Source organism: Pteropus vampyrus, unplaced genomic scaffold (genome assembly GCF_000151845.1).
Source record: "Pteropus vampyrus isolate Shadow unplaced genomic scaffold, Pvam_2.0 Scaffold199, whole genome shotgun sequence".
Taxonomy (NCBI): domain Eukaryota; kingdom Metazoa; phylum Chordata; class Mammalia; order Chiroptera; family Pteropodidae; genus Pteropus; species Pteropus vampyrus.
Window position 1 is genome coordinate 2,275,396 of NW_011888980.1, and position 17,342 is coordinate 2,292,737.

The following is a 17,342-nucleotide window of genomic DNA, read 5'->3' on the forward strand; positions in this document are numbered from 1 at the left end:
TATATATATATTTAACTTGAGACACAGAGAGTAAAGAAAATTGCCCAAAATAACAGCTAGTGACTGGTAGAGCTGGCTGACCCCAGAATCCATGTGCTTAACCATCATATCTCCTGTCTCTCAGGCAGTGGAACAAAATCTTAATATATTCACTCAGTTGTAAAGAAGAAATGATATGCTGGCCAACTTTTCAGTCCTTCTTAAAAAATAAAAAAGAATAAATAATAAGATGAGAATTTTAGTGTTGCTTGAATTATGTATGTCATTTTCCTTTGCCATCTGAATATTGAGGAGAGCAAAGTAAAGTTGCATCTTATGCTGCATTCAGGCTCTCCTGGGGCTGAGAACACATCTTTATAGTTTTCAGGTTGCCTGTTAATGAATTCCAGTTTTTCAGACTTGAAACATATGTCACTCCAGAGCATCTCATTTAGCCATAAAAATCGACAGTAGTCATTTCATGTTGTAAGTTAAATAACAATTTATCAATCCATATAACTAATTTAAAGTGTCTTTCAGAGGTAAAGCCACATATATATGCCTTTATTTGTGCCTAGATATATATTTGTGCACATGTATATATGCCTATATATGTGATTTGTCCTAAAAGCCAGACCAAAAAGGCATCATACTGCCACTATAAAATATATCTATCTTCCTGCCTGTAGTGAGTGCAATATACATCTCAGTTTCAGTGTGATAGGCCAGAAGGCAATGTGCTCTGCTTGCCTTGATAAATACCGGAGCCATGGAAAAAGAACAGTAGGTATCAAATTTGATATAGAAAAGAATGAACGAAATAAATATCGCACTTTTTGAAAGGTTACTTAAAGGCTTGTCTTTGTCCACAAGAACTATTTTATAATAATGTGCAGAGGAAGACTACACCTTAAGGTTTAAACCAACAAATATCTTGCTTTAGCATCTTTGTTGAAACTCATAAGATGTACTGGAGAGTCCCCCGTGGGCACTGCCGGCATTTCTGTGTGTGTCACTAGCTTGTTCATGTGCTAGCTGACTAATTCACATCCCATCTCTACTACTGGTCTCTTACTTCATTGTTTTACTCAGGTCATATTACTCATCTGCGCTCCATCCCCAATATCCTCTTCTTTATAGTGCGAGAAACTAAAAGTATCTCCTTTCACAGGTTTGGGATTTTGTAAGCAATTGATTGATAGTTGAACATAACCTTTTCTTTTTTGACTGTATTTTGATTCAGTTCATGGCATAAAACTCATTTTAAGTAATTTTGAGAGCTCTTTTCTAGAGATTCCTGCTCCAGTATCTGATCAAATTATACATAATAAAACCATTAGATTTTTACAAATGTTTGTTTCATATTTCTGGTTGATGATATTGACCTAACACATTTACTCTATCAATACATCCTACAGTAAATATCAGAATAGCTGAGAATCTTAAACAGTGTTAAATCCACAGTGTTTTCCCTTTAAAGTATTAGAAGTAGTTGGTATGATGTGATAACCTAATTGAAAACAAGGTTCGTTCCTACAGATGTAGGTAGACTGAAAAGACAAAAAAAAATTGCCTTTGTCTAAAACCTTCAATTACATTTTTGGCATTAGCGGAGAAACTTAATTGACTTTTGACTTCAAGAAGCTTGATTTTTGTCAGCCCCTGTTGAGTTCAGAAGTACTTGGGGAAAGAGACTGTTACTGTATTTCCGGAATAAAGTAAGAAATCTTTCTTGAAATTTCTAAAGGAAATTGGAGGGATGTTAATGCTTCTGCAGAAAAAGGGCAGCTGAGAAGAAATGAGATGTCTCTGAGTTTGTTAAAGTGGTGAAGGGCATCCTGGGTTTTCAACCACAGCCAGCTTCCTTGAATGCCTTGAGAGGCAATGGAGAGGGGCACATCTAAGAAATCCAAGACTTGAGCAAGATTTTTCCTGTCTCCAAGCAAACCTCAGAATTAGCGGAGCACCTGGAAGTCAGACCGACTTATGTAGTCTTGGACTCCAAACATCAATATTATATAAGACCTACCTTTTCTCAGTAAGGACTGTTGCATGACTCAGGGGATGAGGGGAGGGGAGAGAATTGCTAATAACACTTGAGATTGAATTTTGCATCAGCCCTGTGGAATGGGGCTTGGAGTCAGATGTGATTTGATTTCAGGTAAGTAAAGTTTTATGACAGGCATTTCATGCATACCAGCCTTTGCAGCCTAAGATTCATACCCACTGTACTTAATCTCTTTTCCAGTCTTTACTTTGTACAAGTAAATAATTAATTGCCTTATAATTTATCAATATGTCTTTCTTTAATTGTTAAACGTGTGTTAATAATTCACAATTCTACTAGTGACCTCCCAACACTCCTGTGATTTTGTAGGTCTCAGAGCTATTTGAACGAAGTCTGTCACTCTTGAATCCAGGATCAGCTAAAAGCTTTCTGGTTTTATCCTCACTCTAGAAGGTATCTTGCTTGCCAATAAGGTCTTGGGGTTAAACAGAAGACAGAGTTCAAGGATTTTGAAGCTCTGATTCAATTATAGTAAGTGAATGTAAGAGAATTAGATATGTCATCACTGAGTGCATTTGCCTAGACCTTGGGGAACATCTTTTTTTCTTTTTAAGCTGGAAAACTCTATCACTGTTGAAATCTCACTCTTGGAATTTGGGGTTGCGCTAAACCCCACTAAACCTTTTTACTCGATGTAATCCCAATTTCAAGCAGAAATAGGTAAGAATAAATGGGTAGTGTGGTTACATATAAGCTTCCCATGTCATGCCTTCTCCCCATGACATGCTCTGTTCTGGAGGCAGTGTGGTATAGTGGTAGTTGAGCTCGGAAGTTGAGCGGACCTTCCCTTAACTACAAATTTGTATTAAATTTTCAAATACTGGGTAGTCTGGGGTGAAATTATACACTTCAGTAGAAATTTTTCTGGTAAAAGTCATTCTGACTACTGGGTCTTTGTCAAATGCATAGATTATACAGTTTTAAAGATGCAAATTACCTTAAAAGTTAATAAAATAAAACTCCACCTGACACATAAATAATTAAGGACAAGAATTTTGTCTAAGGCTAATTACAATAGTTGAGGAGAAAACTTGGGCATGGACCCAAGTTCCAATCTGGTGCTATCTCCATATTACTGTCTCTTCAGGTAATCATAAATAATTCTACTTTATTTCTACCCCATTCCCTGAATCTCAGAGATTTGCTTTTTTTGCTTGCAACTAATTTTCTCTGTGGCATTTTGGGAGCCCTCCAGTAACTGTGCATCAGCAGGAAGATTATTTTAAGCTGAAAAATCTTGGTATTCTGCAAGCTCTGAATAGCATTAATTTCCATATGTTCTGAGAGTTATTAAATGTTTTTCATATGTTTTTTTATCTCTGATATTACTTCCTTCTTGTGTTCTCTGCTGACTGGAACAGAATCACCTATCCAGGTAAAATGTTCTGCTGCTTTAGTGCTCTTCTGTTGTTAAATAATATTTGACACTCGGCATCTGGGTTCCATGTCTGCTACATAAATGGCTCTGAGCCAGACCCGATTTGCTGCTTTCATCAAACTATTTGTCAGCCTTTGAAGTTGGGACATACAGTATTACTCATTTGTGATGTCATTGCACTTGGCAGCTTTCAGAAATTAAATATTCTAAATATTTATGATAAAGAACACTTTTGTCAAATACTAAGGATTACCAAAATTAGCTGTGGCACTGACTACTGAAATAAAATGATACTTAATTCTGAGGGTCTCTTCAAAAGTTTTGTTCTCATCTCCCGAGTGATTAGAGCACCAGTGCTCAGCATTAGCACACATCACATGTGATCTCTTGGGTAACAGAGTATTATGCTCCTAGCAGGATGGAAAAGATGTTAAGCAGGATTGGAATTCTCCCTGAAAATAATTGAAGGCTTTTAGGGACAGACCTAAGCACTGAGGGGTCCATCAATTCTTATTCCAAGGACCTCCGAGGGTGAGTCAAGAGAGGCAATTTCAAGAATCTCTAGTTGAAATCCCTGCCTCAAAGATACAGCTACACTCTCATGTTCATTGCAGCACTATTTATAATAGTCAAGACATGAAAACAACCTAAATGTTCATTAATAGAGGAATAGATGAAGAAAATGTATTCAACGGAATATTACTTTGCTATAAAAAAAAGAAAGAAATCTTACCATTTGCAACAACATGGATGGACTTGAGGGCATTAGGCTGAGTAGAAAAAGGCAAACCAAAAAAGACAAATACTGTAAGAGCTCACTTACATGTGGAATCTAAAAATGCCAAACCCATAGAAATGGAGACTTTTCAGTCAAGGGTACAAACTTCCAGTTTGGCAATAACTACATATCTATCAACAAGTACTTCAAATAAAACATAATTCAATGCTCCAATCAATATATAGGGTAGCTGAATGGATGAGAAAACAAGACCCTTACATATTCTGCCTACAAGAGACTCACTTCAGATCAGAAGAAACACAAACTGAAAGTAAAGAGATGGAAAAGATACTTCATGAAAAAGGAAATGAAAAAAAAAATCTGGGGTAGCAATACTTATACCAGACCAAATAGATTTTAAAACAAAATCTATAACAAGTGACAAGAAGGACCCAGTAATCTCACTTCTGGGTATTTATCTGAAGAAACCCAAAATACTACTTTGAATAGATCTATGCATTCATATGTTCATTATAGCATTATTTACAATAGCCAAGATATGAAGGCAGCCTGGGTGTTCACTGATGGATGAATGGATAAAGAAGAGGAGGTACATATATACCATGGAATATTACTCAGCCAAATTAATTAATTAAATCTGTACATCAGTAACAACATAGATGGATCTAGAGGGTACTCTGCTAGTGGAGTAAGTCAGATAAAGAAAGACAAATGCCATATGATTTCACGTACATGTGGAATCTAAAGTACAAAATAAACAAATAAAACAGAAACAAATTCATAGATACAGAGAACATTTTGAAGATTACCAGATGAGATAGGGTTTGAGGTGGGAGGGGAAGAGTGAAAAAGGGGGAAAGGATTAAGAAGTACAAATTGTTAGTTACAAAAATAGTCATGGAGATGTGAAGTATAGCATAAGGAATATAGTTAATAATATTGTAATAACTATGCATGGTGTCAGATGGGTACTAGATTTATCTGGATGATCACTTTGTAAGTTATATAAATGTCTAATCACTATGTTGTACACCTGAAACTAATATAATATTGTATGCCAACTACAATTGAAAAATAAAAAATATTAAGAAGAAAAAAAATTTTTTTAAATGAAAGGGTTCATTAATTAGTCCTTGCCTAGGTTTATCATTTTATATATATTATATGTTTTCATTTTTTATCATTGTTATATGAGACTAATTATTTACCCTTCTTTTATTGTAAGTCATCTCAAAGATACTTTGGAAGTAGGTAGGGTCTAAATAATGAATATATTTTAAAATAATGACAATCTAGGCAGATATATTGACTCTGTTGTTTATGCAGATCATAATCAGCTTCCACACACTGGGGCTCATGAAATAAGTCAACCGACAGGAGCTAGCTGGGTGGTTGCTGCAGGAATCTTGCCCAGCCAGAGAAGGAAGAGAGAGTGAGAAAAAATTTCCACCCAAGCCAATGTGATAGTTGAAGCAGAAAGGGGACAGCCATGGTTGGACACGAGCCACTTCATCTGCTTAGAAGGACTTCAGATTCATCAATTTTAGAAACACTTGAAGAGCTGAAGTTGCGGGAGTCTGGGTGCAGGAGTCACATTGCCCACGATGTGGAATGTGTCCAACAGAGTGATGTTCACAGATGCAAAAGAGAAAGACAAGGCGTTTGCTTCCGCTTCAGCTATGTTCCTATCACAGATATTTCTGCTTAGAATAATCTGAAATTTTTAGAGCCCTGATTCCTTTCTATCTTCTTTCCTTTCTTGCTTCTTTTTTTCTTTCTTTCTTCTCTCTTTTTCTGGGACAATCAAATGTCAGAGAGAATAAGCTGTGGGTTGTCTGTATGAGAGTCTAGCAGTTGTGTAGATAGACTGGCTAGTTTATTATCCCAGCATCAGGCAAAAAGTCAGTGCTCAATAAGGCTGTGTGGAATTGAATTGAGTCTTTTCCAAGACACCATAAAGATTATTGAACCTAAGTAGCAATGAAATCTTCAAAACAATTGACAATGTACTCATTCATTTGACAACATCAACTAAATGGGGAAAAAACAGTCACGAATAAACCTTCCATATGACTTCTATCTAGATGTGAGTTCTCCATAAATCTTCACTCATAAGGATGACTTTTGATTAGAAAGGTGAAAATCAAATAGAACATTAACCTGAAATCACAGAGATCTCTTTTTTAAGCATAAATCAAATGCATTGCCTCATTTGGATTCAAGTTTGTATATATTTCAGGCTGACTAATACAGCGGCATAGGGAGGCCCAGAGAACAACTGCATCCGTCAGGCTAAAAGTATAAAATGCAATGAGAGTCTTTATTAACCTCCTGGGTAAGGTGCTTATGTCTCTTGAAAGACACACTTTGAATGGTTCTATCAGTCTTTAAACAAGTTAGCTCTGGTCTCTCCCCCACCCTTGTGCTCTGTACAGTCAGTGACACAGATGGCATTACTTTTTAGGAAGAGAACTGCCTCCAATATTAGTCTCCCAAGCTACAAATGTGATTTAAAACCTCTCAACCAGCACTTTATCCATGGCAAGATGCATCGCCTATCCCCTGAGAAGTCATGAGTGCAGTCTCCCTTTAAGGGCACTTAAAGTGGACTGAAATTGAATAATCTTTGCAATTTACTAAGGCTATTTCCCTCTGGTATAGAATAAAGTTGGAGATGCAGAGAGCTCAGAGAATCAGAGCAAGCCAAAGGATCTGGAGTTTGGAGAAGAGCCCACCATCATTTCCACTCCTTATAACCACCCACCTTCAAGCCACAGATGAAAGAAAAGTATCTGTGCCCACAGATCATTTGAATGATTTCTCTGAATGTGACTCATTTAGATGAAACATATGGAAACTCACTTTGGCAAAAATGAAGTAGGGAGGTGGGGCGGGGGAGCAGGAGGAAAGAAAATAACCCATCCAACTAGATTACATCAAAAACAAGGTTTTCTCAGGATGCCTCTTCAACATTACTTATATCAATGAATTATTCCATACTTATAAAAACAGCTTATGCTCCAATCAAAGACTTTAAAAATTGTTATGCTTCTTTCATTTGGATTCAAGAAAGGCAGAAGGAAATCTCTGGGCCTCAAATGTGATTATGGTTCTGAATTTTTTCACTAGGCTGACTACTTTAATCACATTAATTGGCGTCTGCTAAATCTCCACTTCTTTGGTGTGATATAGGTCCACCCATGTGACACAGCTGTGCTCCTAAAGGATATTACCCTTACCCATTTGCTTGAATGGAAAAGTTGTATCAATATATAAACTAACCATGATGATAACTACTGGCCCAAATGTTGTGGTGTGGATGAGGTCATTCTTATCCCTAACATGACACTTTCAAAATGCATGTGAGAGAGTGGTTATATACAGTACTGTGCAGAATGCTGTCTCAATATAATTCTACAAGTCTAGTCCTATCTTTTCATTGAGGAGCATTTATTTCCTGGAATGCTCTCCCATAAACCATCCTTATGCAGTATCAAACTGCTTAACACTCAGGGCCCTAGGCCTGCTTCTGCCTCTGCCTGAATTGCTCTTCCCACAGGTCCTCATGGCACCCTCCCTTACTTCCTTCAAATCTCTGATCAACTGTCACCCCTCAATGACAATCTTCTATGAAATGGCATGACCCTTGTCCTTATCATCTCCTCTCAAGGAAAGAATAGCTATGGTAGAATGAGATTTAGCCCATGAAGCAAGAAGGTTATTACCACCATTATAATTGGTGCATTAACGTTTATGATGTGGGTCAGGGTGGCCATATTTATAAAGCTGGTGCTACAGGTTCATGCACCATTAAGAGGCTGGCTGGGCTGATGGAATGTCAGGAGCCCACCCCCTGCCACACACAGAGTTATGATATTATTTAAAAGTCTCCCTAGTTACCTAGCTCTAATAATCCAATAGTTAATATTAAGGAATCATCCTTTTGGCTGACCAAATTTCTTGGCCAGAGCTTTTTTGCTTTCCTTTTCTTTTGAAGAGATGGAGAATTCTTGGGATATGTGCCTTAATTGCCATATTTAAAAATTGTCATCAAATCATCTCTTTCTCCTCAGGAGGAAGAAGAGAAGGAGAAAGACTAACTCTGGACCAATATATCTAACACTCTCCTTGAAATCTCTACTTGGATGACACAATGTAGCTCAAACTTTACATGAATAGTAGAATATACCAGTCCTAAAAGTTATTTACATGCCCTCTCTCCTTGGCCTTTCTTTACCTATAGAAGCAAGAAAGCTAAATCACTGGATTTCCAATCTTCCATTTAGTTACAGATGGCCACATAACTTAATTCAGGCCAATATGGTATAGGCAAAGTTCCTGGGTCCCTTACCAAATAAAAAGAAAAATCTTTGCTAGAACAAAGTTCTTCACCCCCTGGTTCTTCATTTAATTTCCTACTTGGGATGTATTTATAAGGGCAGGGTCACAGCAGCTATCTTGAACCATGAGAAGATAAACAAAAGGCTGAAGGACTACACAGCAAGGTAGGTAGACCAGAAAGCTTAAAAGAGCCTCTACCAATCCCTGTATTGTTGAGCTGTCTGACAAGACCTAGATAGCCTTGTACTTCATGTCTTGTGAATCACACATATTTCTGTTTCAGACATTCCTGTAGAGCTTTCTGTTTCTTGCAGCTGATCATTAATATAATATAAAGACAGAGAAGGAACTCATGGAACCCTCTCCTACCTAGCCCTTCCAATGTCTCTATTTCAGTAAAGGACAGTAAATGACATCTCCATCCTTCTAAGCATATAGGCCAGAAATCAAGGAGTTATCTTTGACACTGTTCCCTCCTTCATGTTCATATCCAATCCATCACTTCCTAAATGTCCATCCACTGGTCATTATCTTAACTTCAAGCTCCAGATACCACTGTTCATCATCAGAGAGCATGAAGCAGCTTCCCTCTCCATGTAAGGTTCTCACCGTATCCAGTTTCCTTTTCAAAATATAAATCTTATCATTTACACACACACACACACACACACACACACACACACACACACACTCCTGCTGAAAAGCTATGATGATAATCTAAATATTTAACACGGCCTGAAAGGCCCTTTGGGGGTCATCCCCAGCCCTTCTCTCCAGCCTTAGCTTGTGTTAGTCTTTCTCTGAGTTTCAGCTGCTGTGATCTTCATTTCTAAGAAAACACCCCATTCACTCCCTCCACCAGGTCTTTGCACTGACTCTTTCCCCTGGCTGGAAAGCCCTTTTTTGTCCCTACCTTATGCTACTTGACTCCTGGAAAGTTCCTCTTCTCTCAGAGATAGCTGGTGTCTCAACCTCAGAGAACTCTTCCCTGACTCGGCTCAGCAATACCAGATCCTTCATTTAACACTGCCACAGAACCATCTTCCATTTTTCAGAATCTCTAGTTGTAATTATGCATCTTTAGTGGGATTAGTTGTTTAATGGTAAGTCCATGAGTGCAGGATCTCTGTTTGATTCTTTGTCTTGTCTTTGCGTAGCAGTCTCCATGTCTAACATGACCAGCACATACTAAATGTTCAATGAATATTTGTTGAACAAAGATGGAATGGAAGAAAAACATAGCCCATTCAACCAACTAGCCCTCAAATAATTGATGATTACCATTACACGAATATCTAAACAAATGAAACTAAATAATAATATGATTGAGATCATAAAAAAGATATCAGCTTTACTGGGACATACATATTTGATGAATCACCAAACTTTGTCATCTGCTAACAGTATTTATTTCAGGCCCCACTTCCTCTGAGGCATGGATAGACTTGTAACGGCATGGATTGGGCACAGGCTCTGGACAGCTGAGGCCAAGCTATGATGCTGGGGACCCTGACTAGGACTTAATCCAGATTTGCAGCCTGTGTTAGGAACATGATTGAATTAGAGAAAAAAACTATGGGAGAGGCCCTTCTCCTCTATCCCAAATAACCTTCTATCTGCAACATCCCTAACAGACACTCCCTAAACATGGAGGGCAGGCCACCTACTAACAAAGAGATTGTGCAGAAATTTGCCCTCACAGTTCATACACCCCTCACCAGATGACTTAGAAAAATGGTGAAAGGAAAAATAGAAAAGAACTGGCAGGAAAGTAAGAAAATATCTTGATCTAGAGAGTGTCAGTTTTGAAAAGGTCAAGTTTTTCTGCAAGAATAAAGTGTTCTTTCTTAATGGTTCTCTCAGTCATGGGGTCATCAGGATTTCTCTGTTCCTACCTTCACATTCAAATCATATGATATAATCAAAGGAAGCAGGGAGTAGGGAGAGAGGTTGTGTTTTGTGGGAGTGAGAGAATATACAGGTGTTTGTGAGGTGGGGACATCTTAGAGCCTAGAATCTTGGCAAGGATGTTTGTCAAGTGACCTTATAAGGGTGACCAGAGTGGAGTGGAGAAAAATAGGGTAAATAACATGTAACATTTTCCTCCACCTCCACCCAAACCCACTGAACTCCACCCATTTTACTCTATTTCTTGTAAGAGTCCAGTTTTAGAGATCAGAAGCAATGGATTCAAGCCTCTAATCTGCTCTGTATGTATGAGCTTTGTGAGGCAGGCAGGTCATTTAACCTCTCTGATTCACATTTCTTTTTTTTCCATTGGTGAATAACAGACAAAACCCAATTAGTAAATAAAGATAGAACCCAATGTAGAATTGTGCTAAGAATCAATAAGATTATGTATGTTGAAGCCATTTATACATTGCAAAGCTTATATCTACATTAGCTGATTTAACTGGACCTCTCATTCCCCAGTCTCTCTTTAATATATTTAGATGCCATAGAAACCTGTGTTTATTCACCCCTGATTAAGGAAGATAATTCTCCCAAGGGCCACATTGTGAGCACTGACCAGCTTTTCTGAAACTCTGTACCCGCTCTTTTGTCTCCTCCCTCTTTCATATGACATCTAAGCCCTTTTTGAAACTGTCCTTCTCTGACTCTATTCAATGGTGTATTTGGGGACAAGAAAACCTAGACTAACCCCAGAAATAAATTGCAGGTTCTACTCACAGAACCTGCTTTTGATCTGACCTCCAGAAGCTTTCACACAAAGCCAAGCATGGCTCAAAGAGATGCATTGCTGGCATTCTATGGGTAAGGGGTATGGACATTTTGTGTGCAGGTCTATGATTGAGGATCCAATCCAAGCAAAAAATGTGGCCCCAGAAGCCATAACATAACAACCTATGTGGAGACAGCTCGCAGTACACTTGGAACCAGCCCCAAATCCTCAACATCGACAACCTGGTAACTCAGGGGTAGTGTTCAGAGTGGCCACATTTCCCCACAAAGCAATTTAAAAAGTCATGTGAGGCCCTAACCCTAACCCTACAGTGAAGAGAGTGTGTGTGTGTGTGTGTGTGTGTGTGTGTGTGTGTGTGTGCGTGTCAAAAAATTTGATCAGCATTAACTATCTTTTGTACAGTGGAGAAAAGACAGCAACCATTTTAATTATTGAAGAACCCCACTGAACAAATTGTAAAGGGACAGTGGAGATGTAGATAGATTGTTTTTTGATTACTCAAGTGTTGCTAATCATATATGTGATGCCCAGGGAAATTTCACTATTTGATAATCTGTATTGATTAATAAGGCTCCAAATTCAGAGGTGTGAGGGTGGGAACCTTACCATTTCACATTACAAAGTGAACTTTGAGTTTGAGGTTGAAAATTGAAACTATATCATCCTGTTGGCTAGCATCACTCACTTGAAAAATGATCCCAGAACCTATTCATGAGAGAACTCTGAAGGACCTAAGGTCTACTGGAATAGTCCGATAATTAGACTATTACACCCCTCGGACTTTCAAAGTGCTAGAATAGACATAAAGAAGAGCTAACCCAGTTCCCTCTTTTTACAGGTGAGGAATCTGAGACCCAGAGTGAGGTCATAGAGCAAGCGATTGGCAATGTTGAAAGGTCAGCCTGGTCTCAGTTTTCAGACAGGTCCTGTTCCCACCGGTCTGTGCTGGGTTCACTGAACTATGGTTGTAAAGGGCCATTCACAAAGAAATGCTCACTACTTCCAGTCTCTAGACTCCACAAGTTCCCTTCCTTTCAGACTCCATCTCCTTTCTTTCTCTCTCAGTCTGCTTGGGCTGCCATAACAAAATATCATAAACTGGGTGGCTTAAACAACATAAATTTATTTTCTCACAGTTCTGGAGGCTAGAAGTCCAAGATCAAGGGGCTGGCAGGGTTGGCGTCTGGTGAGAGCTCTCTTCTTGGGTTGCAGACGTCCACCTTTTCACGTGGCCTTTCCTCTGTGCATGCACGTGGGGAAAATGAGAAGAGGGTGGAGAGAGATTCTCTCTTGTCCCTCTTCTTATAAGGCCAATAATCCTATTGGATTAGGACCTAATCTTAAAACCTTATTTACCATAATTACCTCTTAAAGCTTTATTTCCAAATATTTAATCACATTGGGGGTTAGGATTTCAGCATAAGTATTTAGAGGGAAGGGGATCCACAATTCAGTCCATAGCACTTGCCTACCTTGCCACTTAAGAATCTGGTTTTATAAGTCTTGAGTTCCAACTAGGCATTCGAAGAACATCAAATTGTATTTAGAACATCATTTGTTGTGTTCAAATACAGCCAGAGCAGGACAATTGCTACAACGTTTATTCTTCTAGAACAAGAAAAATATTCACTTAATTCAATACACCCAACCCTAATTTACTATGTCAAAGTAAAGCCAGTCTTGAGCATCTGTTTTGTGTGAATCAGGAAAACAAACAATTCAGTATACCACATCTTAATTTTAATAAGGTCTGGATACAATATAGCAACTATTGTATGTGTTGATATGCTATTAAACTTGTTAAAGTGAGACTCAAAACACATTCTTTTCCCTGGCTACCAGGCTTCCAATTAAGTACTGACTGGCCAGTGAGCTGAGTGATAGCACAGAGGCCAGGCAACCTCATTACAGATAAGGTTAATTTAATCTGCTACTTTGCTAGTAGCACCTCTGTCTACTGTAAACCAGCCTCATATTATGAGATTAAGTTTGGGAAACTCAAAAACAGGAATAGCAAGATATGCCCTCTTTTGTACATTTGCAAATCTGGTCTAGTTGCATGCTTTTTGTGCTGTAGGAAGGGTCCTCTGAGCCAACAACTAGAATGTGTTCTTACATTTAAAGCTCTGCAAAAGAAAGAAAAAGAAAAAGTTTAACTCCAATGCAAGAAGATATCTATTCTGCAGCTGGTGGCATTCAGAGATGGGCAACATGGAAGAAGCTCTTTTTGTGCTCAGAGGTGGGGACTCTGCAGCCTGCCCAGTTCAGATCACTTGGTATCGGCCCTGAACCACAGAGTCCCTAGCAGAAGGTGAGCCTCTCTCTCCTCTTCATCACCCCCTATAAAAACTTTTCCCATAGACTATCAACTCCTTGTCAAATGACTGAAATACGTACGCTCTTCTCACAGACTTCAAGGAAAACAAAATATTACCATAATGTTAAGTGTTTGAGAAGCCAAAAAAAAAAAAGAACTTTGAATATGTCGGCCATCATTACCATAATGTCCTTCTTACTTAATATTTGTAGAACCCAAGACCTATCCTGACTTTTATGCAATTGAATGGCAATGCTCATAAAGGGGTTCCACACCCATGTGTAGATAACTATGTTTGGCAGGTACATTCATGATGCTTGCAAATACGTTCACTATAGAAACATAATAGTATTTACTTGTCAGTAACCATACTGATGGCTATGTTACAAACTTAAATTACAATATAATATTTTAAAGTCGTATCTTGAAATAAGACCTTTCATCAAAATGAATTACAGATTTCATGTATTATGTGAACAAGTATTATATGATCTAAGTATTATATGAACAAGTATTATATGACACAAATTACAACAGCAATTGATTTGGCTGCCTAAAAATTAAAAGTGATCAAGCGAATTAAAGAAAAAAAACTAACAACAAACATCACCAACATAGAAAAACACGTCGACAAAATTGAAAGCGTACAACCAACGGAAAAAAATATTGACAACATAGAAAACAGACAAAGAGTAAGTGTATTTAATGTACACAAAGCAATTTAAAAATCTGTAAAAAACCCTGGTGTGATTCTCTCCTGAACAACTGTTTTTAGAACAATAGCTTTTTATCTGTGTCTGCCTTCTCTTCCACCCAAGTGCATGCCACCACCCCATGGACAATTTGATGGAGATGGACATAAGCCCCCTGGAGCCCCAATAGTATCTTTTCAGTTGTGAACTAAAGGCTGACAAAGATTATCATTTTAAGGTGAGCAATGAGGAAAACGAGCATCAGTTATCTTTACCAATGATCAGTTTAGGGGCTGGTATGAACAGTGGATTGCAGACTGCTGATGCAAAGGCAATGAATTATGAAGGCAGTTCAATTAAAGAAACAATGACAACTTTGAAAATACCGGTACAGCCAATGGTTTCCCATGGGGCCTTTAAAATAACCTCACCTGTGGGTTATGTTTGAAGGGTGGGTGGTTCAGGGCCTGTGCATATTAATGGACAGCACTTAGAAGAAGATGCAGAGTCAAAAGATAAAGAGGAGAAGGTGAACCTCCTAAGTATATCTGGAAAACTTCCACAGAAAAAAGTCAAATTTGCTGCTAAAGATGATGATGAAGAAAAATAAGGAAGAGACGAATCTGAAGGAAAGTCTCTAGGATGAGATACTCCAGCCAAAAATGCATGAAAATCCAACCAGAATAAAAAGATTCAAAATCATCAACACCAAAATCTAAAGGTGAAGAAGAAGAAGAAGAAGAAGAAGAAGAAGAAGAAGAAGAAGAAGAAGAAGAACTCCTAAAACTAGATGCCAAAAGGACCTAGTCGTGTAGAAGACATTAAAGCAAAAATGCAAGCAAGTATAGAAAAAGCTGGTTCTCTTCCCAAAGGGGAAGCCAAGTTTATCAATTATATGAAGAATTGCTTCCAGATGACTGGCCGTGTGGCTCTTCAGGATCTCTGGCAGTGGAGGAAGAAAATAGCTTAAACAGTTTCTTAAAATTTTCCATCTTATTTTATTTCTGCAATGGTTGATATCTGGCTGTCCTTTTTATAGTACAGAGTGAGAACATTCCCTACCTTGTCTGATAAGTGTTTTCCAGGATCCATTGCCAAGAATATGTTGTCCAAAATGTCTGTTTAGTTTTTAAAGATGCAACTTCCCCCTTTGCTTGGTTTTAAGTATGCATAGAATGTTATGATAAGACATAGTAGCAGCAATGGTCCTACAAATGGAAATGATGAGAAGACAAAATTATACATGTGAAATAAACAACATTTTAATAAAGTTTTTAAAAAACAAGTAAGAAATAGGTGAGCACCTCAGTAGAAAAAAATAATAATCAAAGGACATGATCAGATAATTTATAAACACAGAAACCCAAATTTTTTTTAAGTATGCTGTACTTAGTAATCAAAGAAATAAAAAAATTTACATAATTTTTATTTACCAAACTGGCAACTTAAAAAAATAATGGAACTCATTTTTAAAAAGATATGGTAAAACCCATAAACTTGGGTGGGAATGACAATTGACACAATTTTTTTTCAGGTTGATAATTTGTCAGCAGGAACCAAAAGTCCTAAAATTTACATTTAATTTTACATTGAAATTCCAAACTTAACCTAAAGAATAATTGTAGATAAGCACAAAAATGAAGTTATAACATTCATCACAGGGTTGTTTATAAGAGGGAAATAATATTGGGTAAATTAACTAAAGAATTTCTCTACAGTAGAATACTAGGCAGTGATTTAAAATTACTTATGTTGGAAAGGTGTTCACGTACTATTAAGTTTTAATGTAGTCAATAAACAATATGATCTCATATTTATAAACTTTAATATATATGTAAATATATAAATGATACATGCTCATTGAAAAAGACTGAAAGTGTATAAGCTAAAATGTCAGTGGTTGAGTATCTACAATGAGGTTATGGATGACGTTTATTTTGTTCTTTTTCCTCTTCAATAGTTTCTAAATTTTCTTCAGATAATGTGTAACTTTTTATAATAATAAAAAATGTGTTTTTTAAAAAAATAGTTTTACAAGCTTAAAGGAAAAACTAACAGTCCAAGTTTATGTTTCTCCCACCAAACTAAACGGCTTTCATTTACTGCTTCCAAAGATCATGCTGCCTCTCTCTTTCCCCTGATCTGCATCCAACTCTGTAATAATTTCCTTCACATCATGAAAAAATTATCTGAAACCCCAAGCTCACTCATTCAATTAACTCCCTACCTCTTCCTTACTCAATATTCAATTAACATTGAATCACTTTAAGTCTTGCTATTTTAAAACCTACTCTAGCTAATCTGTTTTTTTAAACGGCCAGCTCTTCTTTTTACTTCTGAGCCTTCGAACATTTGAAGGCAAGCGGATGTTTGTAAACAAGGCCCTCCACTGTTCTGTACAGTGACACTTCATCTACCCTGCAGTGCCCATTCTCTAAAGTTCCATGTAAAGCAACATGAGACAACTGAGAAGCTTCCTGTAGCAGGTGGCTTGCCAAGGAAAGCAGGGCATGGACTGGTAGGACATGAAAATACCTGACACGGGTCAAGGTATAAATCTTTTTAAAAATGCATCACCGCACATAGTTGTATAGGAAGCACACTGCAACCCAGGCTCTGGCCCATCTGCAGTCAGCTCCCTGTGTACTTTGGAAAGAAACTTAATTGCTCTGAGCATTAATTACATCATTTCTAAATCTATGGCATTGTTTCTAAGATGACATCTAAACTTTTGGAAATTCACATTCTTTTCAACCTAAATTATGTTACTGTAACAAGTACTTTAACTCTATATAACCAGTCAATTAAGACAATCTCTTAAAGTAGCTCACAGCCCATTATCACTAAAAATACATTTCATTACTGGGTATACTGAAGATATTTAGCCTACCTCACAAACTGTTTCAATATTCTTTATATTTTATGATAATAGACTCCTTTGGTCATTTTTCTCTGGTTTCTTCACCCTTTATTTTTCTCCCCTGTTCCATCCATCTTGCCACACTGATTCAGGCTACATGTGAGTCACTTATTTATCTCTGCAGACTAAGATCAGCCTTTTTTTTAACCTGAGAGAAGTTAGTCATTTGGAATGCTTTGATCTATTACAACTATCACATATGTT

At 37.5% G+C, this 17,342-nt stretch overlaps 1 pseudogene; it reads left to right on the plus strand.

The window, feature by feature from the left end:
- Positions 1-14,360: 14,360 nt before the first annotated feature.
- LOC105300055 lies at positions 14,361-15,237 on the plus strand (annotated as a pseudogene).
- The last annotated feature ends 2,105 nt before the right edge of the window (positions 15,238-17,342 follow it).